Here is a 26,614-nt window from a genome sequence, read left to right on the forward strand (position 1 = left end):
CATAGTAAATCCATTTATTTTTCTATTTTTTTTAAGTGTTCATTTTTATTTTTGAGAGGAGAGGCAAAGTGTGAGCAGGGAAAGGGCAGACAGAGAGAGACAGAGAGAGACAGAGAGAGAGAGGGAGATACAGAATCTGAAGCAGGCTCCAGTCTCCGAGCTGTCAGCACAGAGCCTGACGCGGGGCTCGAACTCATGAAGAACTGTGAGATCATGACCTGAGCCGAAGTCGGACACTTTACCCAGTGGGCCACCCAGGCACCCCGATAATTCCATTTATAATGCCAGCTAGAAAAACTAAACTGACAGATCCCAAATTAGTGTCTCTTGGGGCTGAGAGTAAGAGTAGTGGCTAAGTACAAAGTGACTTGAGGAAAATTTGTGGTGTAATGAAAGTGTTCCAGATCTGTCATCTTAACAATGTTACACACCCATACGCACTTGCTGAAACTTGCATAACTGTACAATAAAAAGATTACCACTACCACTTACATAAATCATACTTTAACTTTTAAAAAAATTAAAAATTAATTTTTAAAAATGGGGGAAAACCCTTGTATTCGGTAAGGCCTTCCCTTAGAGACTGACATTTAAATTAGTCCCTTCTAAATAACAGCTCAATTAAAAGTTCAATAACTTGGCTGTATTGAATCAAATCTAGAACATTCTTCACTTATCTCTATGATAGTGCAAGGCAATTAATTTCCAGGTAAAAAGTTCCAAGTTCCAAGTTCCAAGTTTGTGGGTTTTTTTTGCCCTCATTGAATATGTTCAATGAAGTCGATATGAGCAAAAATAAAGAAATGTTTATTATAGAGTAAAAATCAATACTATATTATCATTGGAATATTTTGTACATGTCCAGATATGCTTCCTCACCACATTTTTTTTTTATTTATGTAACCGTTTTCATGAGTTACAGCAAAGCTATTATTTGTAACTTGCTAATTTTGGCTACGTTTTCAGCAATGCTAGGACAATTAAAAATGCATTAACATCCCATGACTATAGCCTTTTGAAAAATTGCAAACTGAAAATTTGCATAGCCGTGTGCATTTATCTGACCATAATTTGGATCAGATGCTACCATTATACATAATATAGAAACATGAGGAGAAAACACCTCATTTTTTCTCTAAGAACCATTTTTACAAATGGAATTGGTTACGTTTCAATTATAGAACAAATTGTAGATTATAACCATGGCTATAGAAGATGAGAAAAAAGAGATAAAAGTGTTTAATAAGATACAACTGAGAACTTTTAAGCCATGAATATTTCCAAACACCTCAAAGAGGTATAGAAAAGATAGAAGCCTTTAAATATAAGCTTTCATTATTAAAAACCACTGGGAGCCATTGGAAGAAGACACACATCTTACTTAATAGCCTTTGGGAACTAACATACTTATATTAAGATTGCATATATCTTTTTGGGGGGGGGGGCTCTACCTGATTCATCAGTACACAGCCTGCTGTACTGTCGCTACCTTTCTCATCAGCTATTCAAAAACACTCTGGTTGTCAGAGATTCACCAGATTATTGGTCTTTCTGCCTTAATTGATTTGAAATACGTGTCATTTCAAAATTAAAGGACAATGGACTCAATTTTCTAATGACAGGCAAGTATGGTTTTCAGAGGTTGAGTTGATGGGGTTTTGACTAGACAAATGAGCTATTAAGGTCCTTTAAACAATCCATTAGTTGCTAAAAGTTTTAGGGACATTTGTTGGTGACACTGAAGATGATCAATTTTAGGTGCAACTTTACTGTTGGGAAATTCAAGCATCAAATCACTCAGAAAGTTAAATGAAGTTAAATGCTTGCATGTCTACCTTCTTTAGAGAACACAGCTTCTCATTTTTGCTTGTCAGCCCCTATCCCAGAAAAACAAAGTGTTAAGGAGAAGAAAACTTTTAATCTTTTATTTAAAAAAAATTTTTTACGTTTATTTATTTTTGAGAGACAGAGAGAAACAGAGCACAAGTGAGGAAGGGGCAGAGAGAGAATGAGACACAGAATCCGAAGCAGTTTCCAGGCTCTGAGCTGTCAGCAAAGAGCTGGATGCAGGGACCAAACCCACAAACTGGGAGATCATGACCTGAGACAAAGTCGGATGCCCAACCGACTGAGCCACCCAGGCACCCCTAATCTTTTATTTTAAATTAAACCTTTGAATTTGCAAATTTTAATACAAAAGAAAATTCATTTTGCAATACTTTGCCGCAAATTTAGAGACATGTAAAAGTTAACTTTTATAATTTAAAACTACAGTAAAGGGGAAAATATAGAAACTTCATCCTGCCAAATTTAACCAGATATGTAAAAATAATGCACACCTTGATTTTCTGTAAATATTAATTTTGACTCTGAACATACATCCCACAGTGCTGGAGAAATCAGCACTGTGGGATGTAAAAAAAAAAAAAAAAAAAATTTAATGTTTACTTTTGAGAGACAGAGCACAGATGGAATCTGAAGAGGCTGTCAACACAGAGCCTGACGTGGGGCTCAAACCAACAAACTGTGAGATCATGACCTGAGCCAAAGTCAGACACTTAATTGACTGAGCCACCAGGCACCCTGTCAGCCTTAGCCACTTTTAATGTGCCTATCCTCCAGTGGAGGCAGGCACTTGGACCATATCCAACGCCAACATGTTGGGGAAGCCCCTCTTTTTCAGGCATAAAAGCGGTATTTGAAGTATGGAGAGAAAGAACAGTTTTTCTCATTTTTGTTGTTTTTGAGGCTGTGAGGGTAGTGAACATCCCATAAAACAAATCTCAAAAGGACTAAAAGGAATTGGTAAAGTAGGTAATGAGTGGTCGCAAACGTAGAAGAACATAGGAAATAAAAGAGTTAAGGATAGATTTGATCAAGTGTCAAATTCATCCTAGGTATCATACAGGCTAAATATTAAAAAAATTAAAAATACCAATCTCTGGATATTGGTTGAGTTACTTAGAGATCAGAGAATCCTTTTCCTTCAGCATTGTTAGCTCCAGGCTGATTGAGCCCCTACTTATGTCAGGCTCATAATAATATAGTAATAATAATGAGATGATAGTAATAGCTTAACTGCTCCTCAAGGTCCTCGGAGATAATATTTTTCAAGATAAGAGTAATGGAAGGAGTTCAAGGGCTTCCTTCACTTTCAGAAATTCACATCTCTTAGCCTGTATTTAATGGGAATGCTTCTAAGAAGTCATCCCATTACAAAGAACAGTGGCACTATCACCACAGAAAGAGGTAGTTTGAATTTGACAGAACTTTTCATGTCCCAGTATCCACCACACAAGGAAGAAGCTTCCACTACAACTACATCTTCCCTCCTTCATGGGCTGCTTTTCTTGAAGCTACCCCAGGATACCCACTCATTTCCTGAAAGGAGTCCTCACCAGAAAGCAAGACAATGCTTTCAAGTTTTTTTCTATACTTGGTAGATTACACGACCACTCAGCAGGCTCCTTGGAGAAGATATTATGGAAATTAAAATGCCCTTTTAAAAATCGGATAAATCCCTACTAAAGCTATATTCCATCCTCTGTGCCATCTTGCTTCTCTATGAAAAAAAAAAATTGCTTATGGATAATGTTCGTTGCACTGGGAATATCCAAGGCAATGAATGGCTTTTAGAGTTGATTAAATGCTAAAGTGAAGCTTTTTGATAACCATGAGAGCTGAATATTGTAAGTGTACTCCAGTGTCATGAATATTACTGCTAATACATGATAAGATTTTCAAAAGGACATAATAAAGTGTAATAAAGAATAGATCACTTCCTTCCCTTTTGAGGCTTGGAAAGAGCAATCTTCTTTTCCTTTGGTCTTTACAATGATGGTAAAAGGGAAGTCCTTTTAAAGTGAGTGACTTGGCCAGGGAGGTTATATAATGAGATTAATAGCTTAAAGGAATGGACTGGGCAATAGACCTTGATGAGATTAAAGATATTTTAATATCAAAAAGGGCTTTGTGGCTTGCTGGAGAGAATACAATTTAACATTTGAGGGCTGAGATTGACAGAAACTTTTGTTGATTAATAATGGTGGGTGCATCCTTCTGAACATTGATTAGCTTGGGAGATTGTGAGAACAGTATAATACGGACAATGTATTAAAATAAAAATGCAATCACTAGAAGGAGTTACTACAGTGAAATGAACTATTGCACTTTGAGCCAATGTTTCAAATTATATTTCAGATCTTTGGCTCTTTAAAAAACAAATGGATTGTTAAAAACTGAATTCTACATATTTGAACAAATGTGTATTGGAAGGATAGCAGATTCACAATGCTCATGAGATCTGTTTTGGTTTTTTTTGGTGTTTTTTTTTTTTTTTAATGTTGGGGCTAGGCAGTTATATGATCTAAAACAAATTACATATATTTCACTTTCCTTAGATTGAGGAGCTAAACGGCTTGTCTTACATTCATGTTAATGATAACATCGATAATCATTATCTATGTTTATGGAACACCTTCCAAACACTGTACTAGTATTTTACTGGTGTGATTTCACTAAAATCTTGCAATAATACAACAATGTTTATTAGTAAGAATCAAAAGAAGAAGACTCAAACCCATCTCTTTCAAAATTCAAAGTCCAGGATTTATAGGTAATATATATATAAATGTCATATGTGTGCTATATATAACATATTGTATATATTTAAATATATAGTTACATATGTATGTGTTTATATATATGTAAATTTCCAAAGGACTGATCATTTATTTGGGGAGAAGGCACTTATCTGTAAAAAGCTGCAATAGTACTTAGTTTTAGTAATCTAATTCCTCCCTCTTCAATAACACTCTCCTAGTAGCAATTACTTACCCTTTGCCTATACTGTTGAAAGCGACCAAAGGAGTCATAACTCTCTGTCCTACACCCCAGAGGAACTCAGCCAAGAAGTACTCTCTTCCAGAATTTTAGAGGTTGACCTAACTGAAATAGGACAAGCAAATACCCTTGAAGTACTCATTCGGCACAAGAACAGCGGTTAAGACAGAGGCTCAATTTGCTTCAGGATAGTTACTGAGCTTCCTATCCAAGTCTTCTTCCCACTAGAGCCACCTTGAGTTTTTCTACCCCTGAGATCAGTCTCCCAAGCTGCTGTCAATTCTTTAAAAGCCCTAAATATTCTGTCATTAAATTACTTCTTGCTAAGGTGAGCTAACCAAAATAATCTCCCACCAAGGTAAATACAAACACATGATTACTTCCTTCTAAGTGAAGCTCTTAATATCATTCACGTTTTATTTGCCCTATTTTGAAAAAAATGGACAGATAAATCTGTTTTGGCAGTAACAATATTGAATATAGTAATCTGCGTATATCAATGGCTCATTTAAAATATCAATTTCAGGGGCGCCTGGGTGGCGCAGTCGGTTAAGCGTCCAACTTCAGCCAGGTCACGATCTCGCGGTCCGTGAGTTCGAGCCCCGCGTCGGGCTCTGGGCTGATAGCTCAGAGCCTGGAGCCTGTTTCCAATTCTGTGTCTGCCTCTCTCTCTGCCCCTCCCCCGTTCATGCTCTGTCTCTCTCTGTCCCAAAAATAAATAAACGTTGAAAAAAAAAATTTTAAATATCAATTTCTTAGGAACCCTAAGACACCAATAGTAATTGTATTACGTTTTTAGAAATGGAGAAACAGTGATAGAAAATTTACTGTTGGGTTTAGATTCCAGAGAAGGGACCCATCACCAAGGACTGAAGCTTTCAGGGACCCAAAAGCCTTCCCAGACAAGGAAGAAGCAAACAGTGGGGATGAATAGGCAAGGCAGAGAGTATTCATTAAATAATAAAAGAACCAGTCTTCTGGGATCACAAGTCACATAGAGCAGTTGGATATGTACTGGAGGGTCAGAGGGAGAAGCAGACCTAATGATGACTAAGGAAGTTAGATCATTATAGTGTAGATATATAGGTCTGGCCTCTTTGTAAAGACCACCACAAAGAAATGACTTAGAGAACACTAATGACAACAATAACCACAAAGTTGCTGGACAAGTAACTACAGCTTTTACAGAATCAGTACATCAGGAATCCCAAATCTTTAAATCAAGGTCTGATGTCTCCATTCCTAGAGCTTCCAATTACTACAAAGATATGTTAGATGTAATCTGTCCAAGAGAGGTTTCCTGTATATTCCACTGTGCCCTCCACCAAGTCCTCTCTTCCCCAGTTCTCCCCAGTCAAGAACATCAATCCTCCATCTGGTTGTTTGAAAACACACTTTAAGTTACTCTTTCTCTACGTCAGCAAACTCTACTGACTTTGCTGTCTAAACCATATCTAGATCCTTCCACCTCTCCTCATACTTCATTGATTTGAACTGCTGTCTTTGAACTGAACTTATCTGCTTCTATTCTTGCCTTATCTGACCCATTCCCACATAGCAGCATGAGAGATCTTCTTAAGACGTGAATCAGGTCATGTCAGTCTCCTCTTTAAAACCCTCCAATAACTTCCTATTGTACCTAGAATAAAACACAACCTTCTCACCACATTCAAGAATCCCTCTTGGATCTGGCCTCTTTATACTTTGCCACTTTCATCACATACTACTCTTCTTCCACTCTGCCCCTGACACATTGGCTATCCTCTGGTTTCCAGAATGTGCCAAGCCCATTTGCTTTTTAGGGCTTCTCCTACAATGTCTTTAAAACAAAACAAAACAAAACAAAACAAAACAAACGAATGGATAACATACTTGCATACTTGCAAGATTGATAGTTTAGCTTCAAAATCTTATCTTCAGACAAGTCTACCCTGAAACTTCTAGTAGAGTAGCTAAACACTAGCATACCAACATAATAGCACATATCATCATGTGATATTTTGACTGTCTATATTTTATTCTTCTTTGAATCTTCTGTCAAGACGTAAGTGTCATCAAAACAATCACCCGGTTCATCCTGGTTAGCACTGATCTCAGCACCTAGTATATCTCCTTACATATTACTGGTGCTCAGTACATATTTGTAAAGCCAATCAACACATAAAGGGAACAGAAGGAGAAATAAAACCCCTAATATTTATTAGTAGCAATGTCTAAGTAGCTAAATAACTCCAGGTGACAAAAGGACAAGGAAATCTCTATACTCATATTCTTTATTATTATCATTATTATTATTATTATTTATTTTTGAGACAGGGTGAGAGTATGGGGGAGGGGCAAAAGAGAGGAAGACAGAGGATTCGAAACGGGGTTTGCACTGACATTGTAAAACCCGATGTGGGGCTGGAACTCACAAACTGAGAGATCATGACCTGAGCTGAAGTAGGATGCTTAACAGACTAAGCCACCCAGGCCCCCTCTATACCTAAATTCTTATCAGAGATTATCTGAGATACACATGGGCTCTTAGTAAATATTGCATTATCAATTATCATTTAGAATCTTTGCCCAAAAGTTTACGACTATTTCCTGATATTCAAAAAGGCACTTCTTTTTCCAGAGGCAAACAAACCCTATGTAGTACTAAGTAGAGTATGTTACCCATTTAGCAGAGTAAAGTACTATTCTCCCATTTTTCTCAACAAAGGTAGGTAGGGATTGGGGCCATTTTGCACACAAAGCAAAATGAGTTTGTCAAGTCAGCACGCTGCTTGCTGGGGAAGGGCACGTGTGGTGTTGTTTTAGGGAGTTAAAAAACTGTGGCCAAACAATGTTTAGTTTTGTCCTCATCCCTAGTCAACTAGTTGACTAGTTGAGAGCAGTGTGAGGGAAAATATGAAGAGCCAGGAATTTTTCTTGTGTACCCCATGACCCTGAAGACATATTTGTACAAATTCCACATACTGGATCAAAAACGGAGCTTCAGCTGGTAGCAAGGCCCTGTTGCTGCTTCATAGAAATGTTAGGTGTTAGACTTAGTATCAGCATTTTCTTAGCTTTCACTTCTTCCTCCTTAAGCTTTGTTCTTTTTTGCATTCAATTGTATTTTATATTCCCTTTTATTATTTTAGTTCCTTTTCTTCTTATGTCCTTTTAATTCCTCAGTAATTCTGCTTTGGGGTTTTTTGTGTAGTTTTTGTTTTGCTTTTTACTTATTTGATTGTTTTATCTGTTTCACTGTTTCAAAAAAATTCTTTGCTTAGTTTGTCTTTTCTTGGTAATATCTTCCTGTTGTCTTTTCTTCCTTTATTCTTAGATTCATACATAACTTTATTTATTTTGAGAAAGAGAAAGAGGTGCAGAGAGAGAATCCCAAGCAGGCTCTGCACCATGAGCACAGAGCCCAGTGTGGAGCTCCATCTCACAAATTGCAAAATCATGCCCTGCACCGAAATCGAGAGTCAGAAGCTTAACCGACAGAGCCACCAGGTGCCCCCGATTCACACATAACTTTTATCAGTTATCTTCCTAAAAATTTCACCAGTTTAAGTCTTATGGTGTTTAGTTTTATTTTTAGTTGATTTAGATCCTCTCTTTCTTAACTATTTTATCTTTTATTAAAATTTATACTATTTGCCTTTACTTTTTTTTTTAACATTTATGTTTAAAATATGTCAAATTTCCTTACCTTGTGTTTATATATTTTCGTTTCTTTTAATTGCTTTCAAATATATTTCAACAGCAGAGGTTAGACATATGCTGTTAAGAAGACTGCTTGCTTTGAGAAAACAGTCTTTTTTTTTCCCCCTTTTATTCAACCTTTAATGGGCACTCCTGACCCCATGAAACCGAATCTCCATTAACAAAACCAAATATCTGCTTCTGAAGCATTAAGTGGGATAATCATAAGCCAGACATTTGCAAAGCCCATTGCCAGTATTAACAATGATAATTTGGAATAAAGTAATGTATTCACATTCTAAACAATTTTTTTCCCCTCAGAATTACCCGGGGATTGAGTTCAGTGAGGTTGATTGTTAATAATGCTATCTCCCGGGCCTCATCCCATAATACTTGGAATGTAGAACATTTGCCACATAGACCTGGAGATTTCCTTTCATGAGCTACCTGATTGACAACCACTGTCCTAAATTATTCAACCCCTTTATGTAAAAATATTGATGTGAAAGCGATCACCTCTATCCAAAACCACTGGATGCTGAACAAATCATTTAAACAAGAAGAAAAATGTATTTGGAAGGTAGCTCTCCAGATTGAATTCTATTATTAAACAATTCTACAGTTCTTTCAAGTGGACACTGTGCCTGAAAAGCAAGCAGGAAAGAGGAGGGTCTTGAGATACTGTTAAGGAGACTGCCTAACACCAATGTGTGGCCAAAGTCACTGGTACCCAACTCCTTCCCTTCAGTTCCAGGAATTATCAGGTTCTCCAGTCATCTGCCTGCAGATCTGCAGTTATGCTTAAAGTTATCAGTAGCACCAGAGCTAAGCTAAACTTGCATCACAACGTACTTGTTCGCACATGGTCTCCTAACATAAACTGTGGGCTGCTCCAGGGGAAGATTTGAGTCTTTGTTCTTACAGCTTGTAGTAACAGGGCCCGGCATAGATTAGTAGAGTAGATGCTCAAAGAAAAGCTTTTGAATGAATAAACAATATTTTTTTACTTAACTGGAGGGAAATTTATTTCTGCAGATTTTAATTTGAAGCTGTACTATGATGAATATAGCATGTTATTGTTTTACTTTTTTTTCTCCAAATGAAAAACGTCTTTAAAGATGTAACAGCAAACTGATACCCTTCTTACCTTCATATAACCATGAGGTAGGTAGAATAATTCTAAAGAACAGCGGAATCAGAAACGGCAATGTGGAAAATCCATTTAAAGGCAACCTAAATGGGGGCGCCTGGGTGGCGCAGTCGGTTAAGCGTCCGACTTCAGCCAGGTCACGATCTCGCGGTCCGTGAGTTCGAGCCCCGCGTCGGGCTCTGGGCTGATGGCTCAGAGCCTGGAGCCTGTTTCTGATTCTGTGTCTCCCTCTCTCTCTGCCCCTCGCCCGTTCATGCTCTGTCTCTCTCTGTCCCAAAAATAAATAAATGTTGAAAAAAAAAATTAAAAAATAAATAAATAAATAAAGGCAACCTAAATGGAAAGGATTGCTTTGTGGATAATTTCTTCGACAGCTTACACTATTGTTCAAAACAATATCCACACTCCCATGTAGGTCGGATATATTTCTCTATCCTAGTGATGCTGGATTCGCCTATATAACTGGCTTTTCCCAGTGTGATTTTAGTGGACATAACACATATAAAAGCTTTAAATATGCACATGTGTTCTCTTCATGCTTGTGTTACAACACTTGACTTTGCAAATAGTATGCCTGAGGTAGCTTGTTCCAGAACAAGCAAAATGGAAGAAAACTGAACCGAACCACAGCCTAGATGCAAGTATAGCCAATATACAGCCCAAAGCAGGCATTCCCAGTCAAGCCTCATCGAGATCGGCTGAAACACTGTCACCCAATAGGCTTGTGCCTATATATATGAGAATATATTCTTGTTGCCAGAACTGATTTTGGGGGCAACGTGTAGCAGTATGGTGTGGCAATAGGTTTTGATAGGATTCTGCTAGGGGAAATTAAATAAATTCATCAACATGTTTCTTTTCATATTTACTCAGTCATCATGATACAATGTTGAAAGATATCAATCTGTTCTCTAATTTAAGTACAAGGTATTTTCAACCATGGGTAATAATCCAGACTTCTCCAAAAACCTTCACCTTTTTTTAATCTGTTCATTACCCTTGTGTTTATTAGAGGAATTATTAATTGGGTAGTGGGGGGTAAAAAAAGTGGTTGAAAGTCACCAACCAATGTTACTTAGATTTTAGCTTTTCCTCTTCAATATTAATCCAGATTCCTATACTCAGCAAAATTTATTTCTTCTGCACAAAGGCTTCCCACAAGGAAATTTCCTTCATTAAAATTACAATAGCACATTTAGAAAGTACTTCATGTTTAGTAGTTAATCATATGTCCTCTTATCTTCCAGTGACACCATGGGTAAACATTATTCCTTTAACTATATTGTCAACTTTTGAGGTCCTCTTCCAATTTCATTGTCTTTCCTAGTACCTAAAACAATCCTAAGCACAAAATAGACATTTCACAATTGGAGTTAAGTATACACCACAATTTTCCCAGCACATTCCCTTTTATGTTTCTTGTTTCAGAATACTATTAATTTACCTATTACTTTTTTTAAATTTATTATTTATTGTGTGTGTGTGAGAGAGAGAGAGAATGAGAGAGAGAGAGAGAGAGAGAGAGAGAGAGAGAGAAAGAGAGAGAGAGAGGGAGAGAGAGAGAGAGAGCGCGCCCGCGAGCGCACAAGTAGGGAAGGAGCAGAGAAAGAGAAACACAGAAAATCCCAAGCAGGCTCTGTGCTGTGAGCGCAGAGCCCAATTTGGGGCTATAACCCATGAACTGTGAGATCATGATCTGAGCCGAACCCGACGCAGACACTTAACTGACTGAGCCACCCAGGCAAACAAAGGTATCCCAGCTCAAACAATGAATTTTCTGACCAAGCTATTAATAAATAATTGCTGAATGACAAAACTGCCTCTTTATGTGTATACTCCCTACCATCAAAATAAAATTAAATTTGTAGACATAAACCAACAAGAGTTAATGAAAATGTACCATCTTACCATGACTTCTTATATTTGGGCTAATGACTAAAGTGTGGCTAAACCAATTTGCCTTCTGCCTTTCAAAGGAGAGTGTCTGATCTGATATTTGTGTCTGTTTTTCCCCTGTAACATACTATGCTGATGTTCTAAATCTTTGTATAGTAGGAACTCATGGCATATTTTGATTCTATTTATACTTTATTCATATTTCAAAGGCATCAGCCCGAAGTGGAATCAGCTCGGCAAAGTATGCAAAATAAAATGCTTGTGGTTAGGCACTTATCAATGCCTTTGGAGTCAAACACGTCAATGAAAGATACTTTAAGCAATGATGTCTTAAAATCAAAAGAAACCATATAACAAAACCAAAATTTCTGATTTTCTTTTCCTAGAATTTATTTTACTTATGCTTTTTCATTGACATAAGAGTATGGTTTCAGTGAACTATAGAATCGACTTTGGACTCATAAAGACTTGAGGAAAAAAGCCACTTTTGCTATTTACTAACTAGGTGACCTTGAAAATCTCTGGCAATGTCATTTTTTTAATTTGTAAAGTGGAGTAGGTCGTGTCCTCTTTATTAGACTACTGTGAGTACTTAATGAAAAAAATGCACAATACCAAACACAGTGCTTGACAGAAATGATTGTTCAAAAATATATTATTGGTATGAATCAACACTTTTTTTAGTGACTAAATCTCATCCCCCATTTGTAAGAATTATTGAAAGGATGTAGAGTTAATTTAAGGGTTTCTCTGGTGGAGATTTCACACCAGACTTCCCCTTTCCAACGGGCTGTTCTACTGATGATGTACCTTTTTATTTATTTTTCCTTTTTTTTAGCTTTGCATTCACATTTTTATTTTCATTAGGAAAACAAAAATCACTGATCTAAGCGGTTCAATGGTTTTTAGAAGTCTGTATGGATAAATGGGAAGCACAAAAAGGGAGGGAGCAAAGATCCTCTGTTATGGCTAGCTCTTGACCAGAATGCACATCATATCTTGATTTTATGTGCTGCTCTTGCTATACTGTTGCTAGAGGGGAAGGATGTAACTGTAGATCAGGATAGTCTATGACAGACTGTCTGAGGGGAATTGAGTGCTGAGCTCATAGTTATATAACCTAATGCATTTAGTGAAACCTAGAAAAATCCCAGCAAGCCTGCTGCATACATGGCAGGCAGAAATAGACATGCCCCACTGTCCTAGACCAGGAACAGCACTTCTTTAGGGTGTTTTGACAAGTGAAATAGAGGTCAGTTGTACATTTACTCTCCTAATTCAAAATGAAAGCAAATGACCAAGATCTTTACAATTTTGAAAAACAGATGGCCATGCCTTTGTGTCTTCTTCCTTAGTCCAACAGGAAATATGACATATAAGCAATCTTGTCATAATGTTTAAGCAGGAGTATGTTTTTTCTGTGATCCTTGCTAAGTGTTTAAAAAAAAAAAAACAAAACAATTGGAGAAGTGTTCCTAAAAATAATGAAAAAATAGTAAGAAATCTAGGAATTGAACCAGGCCACAGATAAATTTGTCAAAATGATTTTGATGTGAAGTCATTCTAGCCTAAGTACATCTATCTAGAGTTTCCAAAATATCTAGCTAATTCAATATGTAACTTAATCTTTCTCTGGCTTTGGGTGGTTCACTCTGGAGTGGTAGCAATGGTGAGATTCAAGGACATCCAGTATTAATTTGAGTGTGCTGAAAAAGTGAGGTTTAAAAATATAAAAGAAAATCCAGCAATAGGTTAAAACTAAAAACTTGTTACGAAGTCTTACGGAAAAAAAAGGAAATTTGATGTAGAGGACATCTTTCATTACAAAATAGCTAAAGGAAAGGAAATAATTTTCAAATTAAGTCAAATGTTCTTGTAGGTCAAATGAAATACATGTTGGATAGTATTTTTTTTTTTCCTTATACAAGGCAGAGCTTTATGATCAGATCTGAAATATCCTTAAGAAATACAACTTACTCTTATGCAGTTATTAAATACTTAAATTTCTCCATAAATCTTAAGAACATCAGTTGTCAGGATGTCTGTGCTCTATGGGTTTCCAGTTTTTGTTCCCTTTAATAGCTCAGAAAAGAAGATATGAACTATGAGAATTGTTAAGGCAACAAAAAAGTCTCTCTGTGTTTTCTTTTGAGGGGAAAGGTAATTTGTTAAGAAACCTCCTTGACAGGATGATGGAACATACTTCTTTTGTTTTTTTCCCACCGCGTAGAGCCATGAGAATCAAAGGAAGCTAGGCTTACTGTAACACATTGACTGACAATTAGATTTTAAAACCCCAGGAAATAGGATCTCATAATGGTACCTAATGGGATTCTGAAATAAAGTCTACTGCTCTCAGGTATCATCAGGTAGTGAAATTAAAAGAAAAGCACAGAAACTCAATTATTGCTGGAATCGGCTCGTTAAGTCAGTTGCTGTCACAACTGGAAGATTCTTTAACTCCATGGCAATATTGCATATTTTTGGTTTCCTGTACCATTAGATATTATTATGCCATATAAAATTAATAAATGTGAATCAAATTTTGGCATCCTTTACACATGAAAGTCTTCTGAGACTTATTTTCTATAAATCTTTCTCACAAAACAAGGTAATTTTATTAAGATATCTAGCCAATGGAACTTGATACAGAAGTAAATATCTTGAGTGTGAGGACTTAATAATTGTACTGCTACTATTAAAACTTCATATTTTAAAGTATTCATATAACATCCTATTTTTATATATCATACCAAGAGCACTGAGTGAAATAATACTCAGATATTGATGAAATAGCACTGAAAGCAGTCACTGTAAATAAAATTTAGGCAGTCAAGAATAATAAGAATCTAAATGCAAATAAGGAAAAACATGGCTTATTTCATCATTAAATTTAATGTTATGACAGCAATAGATATTAATGCTTGACTTCTGTTGTTTGATTAAAATTTTGCCCATAGCATTTCATTCTTGAATTTTCCCATAGTCTATTAATAACAACCCCAAAATTAGTAAGAATAAAAAAAGGTATTGTTTGGAATATGAATCAATCACTGGAGATACAAAAGTTTCAATTAGGAGCTCATTATTCAAAAATTGTTTTTTTCCAAGTGAATTTTTAAGTGAAAGTAATTTCATTAATTACAATGTCCTAATAATTTATACACATTGTTTTGCTTTGGGAGCTGGCAAAACTCAATGCCAAAAGAAAAGAGGATTCTTCTTACAAAAAACAAAACCAAACAAAAAAAAATGAGCAAGTCTATTTTTTTAATGCTTATTTTTGAGAGAGAAAGAGAGTGAGAGAGACAGAGTGTGAGCAGCAGAGGGGCAGAGAGGAAGACAGGGAGACACAGAGTCTGAAGCAGGCTCCAGGCTCTGAGCTGTCAACACAGAGCCCAAAGCGGGGCTTGAACTCACAAATAGAGAGATCATGACCTGAGCCAAAGTTAGCTGCTTAACCGACTGAGCCACCCAGGTGTCCCAAAGTAAGACTGACTATTGACAAACATAAAACAGATGTGTGCCTTGAGATTCCCAAGGTAGAGTTTCAGCTCTTCTATCTGTCTAGGCTTGGTTTGTTCCTCAGAAGTTGAATTCTCCTTAGCTACAGAAGGAGCTACTTTGGGCAAACTCTCTCAAAAGATGTCCTTATTCTCTTTCACAGAAGCAAGTGGATGAAAAAAAGAGAAGATAAGGAAAAACTCAGTGGATTTAGGAGAACCAAGTTGCACCCATGACACATGCCCTAACTTTAAAATATAGATCATTTGAGTCTATTTAATTTCCAAGTTATTATTAATTTCTTATTCAAGAGACCAAAAAATTAATGAGCTTTTGCTGAAATCTGGGAAGCAGAGAATTCAAAAAGATATGTTGCTCTAGACAGGAGAATAAAAAATCAGAAGAATTAATTGAGTCAATTTGGTTTGATTATAAAAAGTCGGGAATGCTTTGCACAGAAAAAGATCAGCAAAATACACTATACAACTAAGAATATCCAAATGTATACATGGGATAATTTTTTTTCTTCTTTTCAAAATACTAGGTGGTTATAGCACATCAAAAGGAACTCTGGAAGATTGTAAACCTGTTAAATTTCAGAATAGGCCAACGTTTTCCTTCTAGTGGAATAAAGGCATAAGAAAGCAAACAGCACAATACAAAGGGATTAACACTGAAGTTAAACTCTGGCATTTAGTTTCTAACATCATCACGTTGATAACAAGAAGCAGAACTACTTTATGAGTGTGAATCAATTGAAGAGAAGTGTGGGAGTACGAGAAAGGGGAGGGGAACAAAGGTCATGAAAAAGCTTCACCATCTTTTTCCTTTCTGCTTGGATGATGACAGTAGCAGAGGCAACAGTGTGATGGTTAATGTGTGTGGTTTGGGTCTAGGATCTTAGTTTAGGTCCTGCCTTTGCTATTTACACTCTAAATGGTCTTTCTAAACCTCATTTTCTTCCTTGGCAAAATGAGGTTAAAAATACTTCTTTCACACAGTCGTTTCAAGGATAAAATTAGATAGTTCATTTAAAGTAGCACAGTACCAGGCACACGGCATATTTTAAATAGAAACTATTCTTATTAATAATGAGTCACAGGCACACATAAAATCAAAGACTACATGGGGCACCTGGGTGGCTCAGTTGGTTGAGCATCTGACTTCCGCTCAGGTCATGATCTCATGGTTCGTGGGTTTGAGCCCGCATTGGGCTCTGTGCTGACAGCTCATAGCCTGGAGCCTGCCTTGGATTCTGTGTCTTCCTCTCTCTGCCCCTCCACCACTCACAATCTGTGTTTCTCTCTCAAAAATAAAGAAAAATAAAATAAATAAATAAATAAATCAAAGAGTATATGGCTGCTGCTTGAGACCGTGGGGTTTGTGTGATCTTCCCTAAGATGTTCTACTGGGGGATTGCCTAAGTTCTGAAAGCACCCAGTTCCACTCACAAATCTTGGGCCCTGGCAGGGTTCAATTCCTGCACAGAGGCATTCTCAGCTCTCCAAACTAGTGGGCTGCATATGCATAGATCAGTAGCATTTTTTAAAATCTTTTTAATGTTTGTTTATTTTTGAAGGAGAGAAAGAGAATGCGAGCAGGGGAGGGACAGAGAGAGGAGACAGAGAATCTGAAGTCGGCTCTGTGCTGACAGCAGAGAGCCCAGTGTGGGGCTTGAACTCACAAACCATGAGATCATGACCTGAGCCGAAGTCAGATGCCTAACTAACTGAGCCACCCAGATGTCCCGATGAGTGGCATTTTTAAAATTCACTCAGGGTTTAATATTGCCTCAGTTCTGTCTACATTATCATTCTCATCCATAGAAGTACAGCAATGCTTCTTAGCCTTATATACACTCTGCATCTTAGGTCAAAGGAGTCACCCCATTTCTGGTTTATGAATTACCACTGGTGTCTGTGTACTGCTTTTATTTCCTAGAGCAACACAGCTGAGACTTTAGTTTCCCCTTACATCATTTGTTTTTGTGTTTATCAAGCCAGCATTTACCTGATCACCTTGCTCTGCAATTAGTTTTTAGTGTCTCTATCTTTTCTTCATGCTTCATGGTTAAAATAAAATGTGGGTATTCATGGAACAGGGACAAAGTGATCAGGACATGATCACATGACTTCAGGAAGTTTGGAATTTTGATGCAATGAACTGTTTAATTCCAAAGCCAGTGATGGTTTATTATTTTTGTGAAGAAAAGCAAAAGGTCTGATATTTTACCCTACTTGCAAGTTACAAAGTTGACCTGTTACGGTTTCAAGGATGCTGGTGAAAGACACAAGATTCCTAGGTCAGAGACAAAAAACCTTTGGTTATTCACAGCAATAGCAGTAAAACTATTGACAGCATTTTTGTGTTGGTTATCTGAGCTCCAGTTCTCATGGGGAGATACCAGGAGGGACACATGTTACCTGCACATGTAGTGGGTTTCATTACAGGAGAAGAACACTAAGTGCAGGGAACCCAAATGTTTTGTACTGGACAGAAAGAATTCCTTTCCATCATTTGCTCCAGAAGAAGATACTATCTCTATTATCTAAGAGGGCAATCATTTCATCTTCCTGCAAGGTATACAGAAATAAGAGAGATCAATGGAGAATTACCTTCCAATGAAGTGGAAATTGGAAGACACCTCCAAAGGAAATACCACTTTTATCCATTAGATGTAGATATTATTTTTATAAATGTGAGTAAAATGTGGTTCTAATAAGGAACTGGCAACCTTTCTGAAAATAAATCCAAAGTGTCATATATTTTTGCAAGGAATGGTATTCAAGGAAATTGTTCTCAAGAATTAAAGAACCTGAATTTTTCAGCAAACTCAACTCTTCCCCCACCCCTTCATCCTCTGTCCCCTTTATATAGATAATAAAAAACACTTTGCATGTAACTTTTGGCACAGGGATCATGGGCTGATTACTCTTGGCTATTCTTCTTTAAAAGAATCACTTTTAAAATATGCCAACTTTAATACAGCTAGAGTGATTGCCTTTAAAAACTAATAGTAAGAAGATTATGTTTTGAAATGAAGAGAAAAAAGTAATTTTTCAGTTAATCTCTATAGAGAAAAGAGGACAAGCAAAAATATATAAATGAGATAATTATAGCTAAGGAAGTTAATTAAAATTAAATGGTTTTTTACAAATATATGAACTGAAAGACAAATAAGAGAGCAAAAAAATAGATTCTCTAATAATAAGTAGAGGAATAAAATTAAGGATGTTGTAATGCAATTGAGTTATTGAACTTCTTCCTTTTATCAGACTTCAACAGAAAGAATAAATGAACAAAAGAAAATGTAAACAGTTAAGAGATAATGAAGAATGTAAAAAATGCCATCACTCTTTTCCTTACCAGGCAGGTATTGGAATACTTGAAAATAATTTATAAGAAGCAGACTTGCAACACTCGAGTCCATGAGCACCAAGCAATGATAAGCATGCTTAATGAAACACTGTCTTTTACATAATCATAAAGAAGTTAATAGGCATCAAATCGCCAGGAAGAATAAATTTATGCAGTAGAAAATATTCAAAGGGGAGGTGAATAATTAAAAAGACAAGTGGAACATTCCTTTAGTGTAGAACTGACCAAAAAGAAATGCTCGATGACAGAGAAGGAAACTGGAGAAAGTGGCCACTCAACAAGAGTTAGAAATAGCCCCAAATAGTATTTTTCAATAAAAATTATAAATCAATAGTGGAACGGGCAGAATATACCTTAAACTTTTGACAAATAGATTTCAAATTATAAAATGCTTAGGCATGATCTCACAACCAATGACTTAAAAGGAGGGAAGAAGGTTATTAATAGTTCATCCATAAATAAACCTATGGAAAGATAGTCTCCTTAAATAATCCAACTCATATGGGTGAAAATAAAAGTGCATGTTCAAAAGATTGAAGGAAAGGGCCCATACCTAAAGACAAATCTTAAAAATCCCATAAAGTAGTAATTGATAGCGTGAAGAAAGCTAACCCCACAAGGAACAAAACTTTTAACATAGGAAAAAGGCAACTACAACCTTATTCATTTAGCTCAACAAACTGGATTGAGAATCTGTTAGTGAAGAGCTGGAACTGGTTAGGGCTGCTGGGGGAGGGCTAACTGTTAAATATCAGATCATTTGAAAGATGGATGCAAAAATGCTGATAGTTAAGATCAGCCACGGTGGGAACATTTATGACATGGAAATTGGCAAGTGATACAAATCAGGTTGATTTTTCCCCTGCGATGTTTCTCTTTCTCACTAGCTACCAGGGCCACTTAGTACAAGAGAAGCCCTATTGTGCTGTGAGCAGATTCTGCTGTATTAACAAATAACAACGTTAAGTCTAAATTTATCAAATCTCTCTACCTCCTCTACTCAAAATTAAGATTTTAAATTGGAAAACATAAAGTTACTTTGGTAAACAGAAAATCAGTCAAAAATAATAAAGCTTGGGGCGCCTGGGTGGCTCAGTCAGTTGAGCCACTGCTGATGTCATGACTTCTGCTCATGTCATGATCTCGGGTCTGTGGGTTCAAACCTCACATCAAGCTGTGTGCGGAGAGCTCAGAGCCTAGAGCCTGCTTCAGATTCTGTGTCTCCCTCTCCCTCTGCCCCTCCCCCACTCACACTCTGTCTCTCTCCTTCAAAAATAAACATTAAAAAAATTAAAATAATAAAGCTTGATCTGAGTTTTTTAAATGTTTCCCTTGATTCTATCCACAAATTCTCATTGTTATGAAACACTAAAAAAAAAAACCTTAAAAATTTAAGAACATTAATATTCCTATAGCCAAGGGATAATCATTGCTATTTCAATGTATTATATTCAAGTCTTAAAAATAGATGCATATTAAAAAAAAATAGATGCATATTTATGTATATTCTGTTTGGCAACTTGCTTTTTGTATACATGACATTTTAGCCACATGGTATTTTATTGTGATCATTCCCTTATTGTAAGCATGGTAACCATTTCTCAATTGCTGGTTCTTTAGACTATTTCTTATATTTAGCTGTAATCATAAATGAAACTCCACTGAATGTCTCCGAACATTGATCACTGCATTCCTGTTTATTTCCATAAGATACATTTGTCAGAAGAGGAATTCCTTACACTAAGAGAATGAACATTGTTCTTAAGGCCCATATATTTCAATAGTACTTCCCAGAAAGGTGTTTTGAATCTTTACTTGTTTCATCAGTGTGCATGAATGCTCATCTCCCTACACCTGCCCAGCATGCATTATTATCATTTTTAAGAAATGGGGTCAAAGAGTCAACATCTGTCAAGGTTTCCTCAGTCTGAGGCCAGGAATAATCTACCGCTGAAGGTTGTCTGTCCCCAGGAATAATACATCATGTACCCAGGTTCCAAATTGTCCATCTGAAGTCCATTAGAAGCTAAGTTTGAAATTTCCCCCAGATGCTTCTAGTGATCGAGAATTTATTTCTCTTCAATAGCATGTTACTTTCAGTCCAGATGGTCTCTAGATGAGGCAGGCTTTCCAACCTTTGTAGCGCAGTTCCTCTCAAGCTTACCATATACTAACAAATCTTGGGCGGTACTTTAGCAGTAACGAAGGAAAGCAAGCAAGCCAGGGTTGGTATGTGCCTTTTCTAAGTAACTTAAGGGGGTTATATGTCCTGGTCAGCAGACACTTCCCATGTCCCCACTTAATACTCTCATTCAAAGGTTAAGATTTAACCGGAACCCAGTACTTGGCTGAACTCACGCAGCTGACAAAACTGGTACCCTGTTTCAGTTTGCAAATCTTACTACTAAAAGTAAGGTTAAGTATATTAAATAAATGTAATTAGTAGCCAGTTGCATTTCCTCCTCTAGCAGTTGCCCATTGACATCTTTTCTTGTTTTCCCTCCTGGGGGGTGGGGGGGGTTGGGTGGGGAGAGAACAATCAAGTGTAACCCTTATTTGAAATCTAGTTAGTCCCCAAGTCCTATGGATTTTGCCTTTTTCTTACTGTCAGATCTGTCTGTCTTCTCATGCCCATTCCCAGTGTTACTTCCTCCACATCTCTCTGACTGCAGGCTGGTCTCACCTCTTGGGTGCTTGCTGCCGAGTGCTGCACGAGTAATTGATCTAAGATAATTTAAAACTGATCATGTTTTTCTTTTATTTTAAACACATTGTTGGCTCCCTCTGACTTTCTTACTCTGCTCTGGCTTCTAGTCTCTAGCCACATTTTCCCCACAGAGCCATCCGTGCATCTTATGCTACAAAATTCTGAAACCCTATTCAGTTCTGTAGGAGCCCAGAGTTTTTCTCCCTTAGGGGTCTTTATTTCTTTCTTTGTAAAGTACACACAACCAAACACAATACTACAGTGAAGATAATCTGAAGAAACCTAACTTCCATTTGATTATTGATTCCTCTGGACTCACAATGACTTCTGTTGATCTCATTATAAGCCAAACTCTTACATATTTTTACTGAAGCTGCAATGATAGGTCTTTCATCCTGTAGTTATATAATTGGCTTTAGGGTTCCTGTGCAGGATGTTTGATTCACACTTGGTAAATTTCATCTTATAAAATACAGGCTGAAAAAAAAAGGCCTTGCTACCATATACAGTAATCAAAATCTATTAACTAATAACCTGCTAAGACCTACAGGGTGTTATATTACTCATGGAAAATAGAAATAGTAATATAATTCCCTAAAATAATGCTGGTCCATGGACTATGTATTATTTGACCACAACAAAATGAATACAAAAAGAGAGTATTTAGATATTTTTATGAAAATTTAACATTTATAGTATGTCTAATATAACTTGTGAGTTGAACATATAACAAAAAGATGGGGCTTGCAAAAAATAATAGAGCCTACTATGATTTGTTTTTAGATCCTGGTTATAACATCCCTTTGATATCTGTGTCAATTATAAACTTGGTGAGAATGCCCTCTGAATATTCATCAACTACATTAATGAAAAATAGTGACCCAGACAAGTCAAATAATACCCATGGTAAATTACTAGAAACTTCCTACAGTGATGTCAATTCATTATTTGTATCTTAGAGATATTCTGTTTAGATAGTTACTAGGTCTGATTGCAGCCTGCCCTCCCCAAGTTCTTCACCAGTACATCATGCAAAGTCAAATACTGTGCTGAAATTACATTTCCACATGTGCCAGGTCTTCCAAATTTCCTGGTATTGTCATCCAGTTATTTCTTACATAATACACTGACACCCAGTTTGATATGAGACTTTCTTTAATATTTTTCTGAATATTCACATGTTATTCTGTGAATAACTTATTCCTCACAGTTTGTAAACTCTGGTTTCTTCAAATTCTTGTTGTGTTTATGATAGGCCCATTCACTTTAAGATTCACCATAAACGAATAGGTTTTAGCTACGTGTGTGTGCGTGTGTGTGCGTGTGTGTTTCCTGCTCACCCATTCTAACCTCCATTGGGACTATGCCTTTGTAGATTCTCAACTAAATATTTCCAGACAAAACTAAAAAGTTCTAGACTCAGAATAGATAGTAAATGCCTATTTCCTGTTTCATTGAATGTTTTTATGATAATAAAACATTTATCTTTCCTATTGGACTATCAGAAGATGGGATTGTCTATTGCCTCATGGTATATTTCTAAGCACTGCATAGTCACAATCTCACTGAGGAACCTGTACCATTAACAGTCCTGGTAACTGCCCTCGTGGCTACATATCCACTTTCTCAAGAAGTAACACTTATTTTTAGTATACGTGAGAAAGAAAAGGGAGGTGAGAAGGCAAACCAAGGAATCATTTCCATACTGATGGAGAGGAAGATGTGATATAAAAGAACACTTAAAACTATATGGAGTTTTCACATAAAATACATGCCCAGCACTGAATGAAAGAGGGAGAAAAGCCAAGTGGATTGTAATTTTCCAAAACTTTTACAGGTAAAACCATTGCACTGGCTTCATGACAACAAACAATTTATTTAATAATTTAGTACTCCATTTTGAGTAAATTAGTGAAGTTTCTTCTGGAATTTTGAAAGCATTACATCTTTAGAATCGAGTGTAGAACAATCTTGCACCTGATAAATATTATACAAATTTAACATTCAGACATCAAGTTTGTGTTCAGACATTAAATACAGTTGATATTTTTAACAAAGCAGGCAGCATCTGAACCACAATAGCAGTTCCTGGGATATAATGTATTATTGCAGAATTACAGTGTAACATATTAATTAGGGGAGCTTGAATTTGCTGAAGAAAATGAAATGTTTATAGATCTTTATTACCTTAAAATATTGTGTTTATCAAAATTTGACCCTAGGTAGTCTGGAAAACTGACTAGCCCTGGGCTTGTTATGATATTAATAATACATAGAATTATTACTCCAATACAGAAGAAGAATTGGTTTAATTTCTAGAGAGAAATTAAATATTGTTATGCTATGAATACACTCCAAGCTACCATTAATGAAGCATAACATGATTTAAGAAGGTTTTATATGATGGTTGCTTAAAGTGTTTTAGATGTTTTAATAAAGGGCATGATTTAAAAAAAAAGTCTACCTGCAAATACTTACAAGCTGACTCATAAATATTTTAAAAGGATGATTGACACTCTTCACTTACATGTTTTAATATGTTTGCATTCTAGTACTTTTTACATTACAATACTTGAAATCATTTTTAGTTGTTTTTCCATGAAATACTGACAGTTATTCTCATTTCAGCTCCCTCCCATTATCCACTCCTTATTCCTGTTTGCTTCATTGATGGCAGAGGAACCTTTCTGAATTGAAAATTTGATCATCTAACTTTTTTCTTCAAAAGCTTTCTACAACAACCCATGAACTACGCGACCAAGTCCAATCCCTTAGCATTCACAGCTTTCCTAGGTGGCTCTACCATTTTTTTTTGTCCTGAGCTAAGGTTACTTCTCCCCGATGCCATCTATTCAACCAAAACACAATGCACTAAAGTAGGGCCTTTTAGTGTGCTTGGAACTCGTGTGTCCACAGGCAGGCATTCGTACATGTTATCTCTGTCCTGAATCACATTTCCCATCCCCACCTTGCAGCAAAGTCCAATTCTTTCTTCAAATTTCAAGTCTCAACCTCAAAAGTGAAGCCTCCCTTGACATTTTCTCTCACTTCAAAGTGTAATTAATAACATTTCTCATGACTCTGAGCTACCACAAAACTCATTCACATACACTCTCTCTTTCTGGTTGTATATGCCATCACTTAATAATCAGAGCAATACAGAAACAATAAGTCTTACAGGGTCTTCAATTATTCATTTAAAAGCAATTAATTTCCTTCCCTCCAAATTTATTGTGTATAGATTTTACTAGTTGAACACTGACGGGAAATTATTTTCCTAAGTTTCAACTAGATTTAGGCAAAAGGACAGCCTGTCTGTCCCCACTGATATACTACCTAAGATTTCTGCTAGGTTAGAAAATTATTGTGGGTACAGTTTATAACCTCTTCCCCTTGAATACCCCATCATTCCTAACAGAGTTCTGCTTATTAGCCTTCTAGGGTTCCCTGAGAACTTAATGGCCTTATTAGCCTCCTAGAATTAGATTAGAGATCTTAATTAGCCTTCTAGAGTTCACTTAAATCTCACATGTGGACCTTTTACCTCCTATAATTTTTCTGAATCCCTAGTATCCTTTCAACCTATTCATTTTTGTTCATGTTAAACAGAGTCCATTTTTGTTGTCAACTACCCGGATTTAAAATTGTTATGCAGGCTTAAGAAAAATGGTGAGGCTTTTGTTAGAATCCATATTGACTTGCTCCAGAAATTATTAAAATCTGAGACAGTTGGCCACTGTCTTTCCCATAAGTATAGTAATATCCAAGGGAGGTTGGCCAAGGTGTAGAGGTAGAGCCTCCCACCCTTTAAATTCTCAAAAGAGGGAAAAAACTGTAAAAAAGACTGTAAAAAAACTGTATTGATATTTCAAATAATTGAAAATAATGGCTTCACTTTGGCATTATTTTTAATTATTTGAATATATTTGAAATTATATCTGTGTTATGTATCCACCCATTCAATTTTGCCAGAGCGTAGTGGTTTCAGCCATTCTCTCATAACCCATTTCTGTCTTTTTCTCTTCTTCAAATTCTCTAAGTTAAGATGATATTTTTGTACTGGCAAAACATTGCTCAGTCTTCTACATCGCTTTGTCTCTGGTTCAGACTCCTGTCCTTATTAGCAGAATGTGTTTCTCTCTGTAGTTATAGCACTTTTCAGAAGGGGGCAGTAGGGAACAGCATAATTAGAGGACATAGCATTTTCTGGAAGAAATTTAGAATATGAATCCAAATATATCAGACAGCATGCAGTGGGTGACTTCTGTACATCAAACACTTTGGGGCAGTAAGGACTGACAATGTAATGAGATAGACACAGTCCTATCTAAATGGAGATCTCTTAGGTGGAAATAAATCCATGCGATCCCAAAATTATTATCCATTCAACAAATACTATGATAAAATTATACACAAGGTGCTACTGGAGTAGATATTGGGTCAATTAACTAATGAGTTGGGAAAATTTTGAAAAATTAACATGAGCTGGGTTGAAGTTACTTAGCGAGGTAAAGAAGAGCTTTGCAGAGAGAACAGAAGAGAAATGAGAGCTTGCGCTTTTATGGCTGCAGCACAGTGAGACACACACACATGCGGTTGGTGGTGGCAGGAAAGACAACATACGCTGAAGCAATAAAAACAGACTAGAGTCTGACCATGAAGACACTCTGGGTAGGGAGAAGGAATTTACCTTACATTTTTGGAGAACCATTGACAATTTTAATTAAGTATTATTTTAATTCAGGTAACAGGAAAAGAAGTAGGTTTGGGCTGAAAAATTATGAGTTTAATTTTAGGTCTGGTGGTTCGAAAGTGCCAGTGACAATTTCTGTGGAAGCTTATAAACAAGCAGCTTGGATATATGAATCCGGGGCTCAGGAGTAGGACTGGAGCTCCAGGTAATGGTTGGAAGATTATTTACTTGTAAGTAGTAGTGGAAGGCACTAGTTTAGATGAAGTCAGCAAAGGAGATTGTTTATAACACGCAATACAAAGGGAAATAAAGATATCAATCTTTAAAGGAATTTTTTCAAAGATTTATACCCTTTTATGAGAAAATCTATACATAGAAATTTATTTAAAGGAAATAATCCTAAATCCAGAAAAAGCTCGATGCCCAAAAATGTTCATCACACGCTCAGAGACAGTTATTGGGATATCTGCACAGCCCTTTTCTTACTATTTGTCCAGGTTCACAAGAGGGGGGGAGTCTTTCCCTAGCTGCCATGTTTGTGTATTGCTGATTAGAGTTTGCAGACAATGGACCCAATTCAAGTGCATCAGATTTTTTTTTCTTTTCTTCTTGCAATTTGAACTGAAGAACACAGAGGTTGAGAGCTGGGAGATTTTATGTCAAAAGCTGAATGGAGGAAGAGAAAACATAAAACCTTTTCCTATGAAGAGCCTCAGACGTGTTGCAGTCTCAAACCTAACTGAAAACTTTTCTCACCTTTTGC

The sequence above is a fragment of the Prionailurus bengalensis genome, chromosome C1, assembly GCF_016509475.1.
Source record: "Prionailurus bengalensis isolate Pbe53 chromosome C1, Fcat_Pben_1.1_paternal_pri, whole genome shotgun sequence".
Lineage (NCBI taxonomy): Eukaryota > Metazoa > Chordata > Mammalia > Carnivora > Felidae > Prionailurus > Prionailurus bengalensis.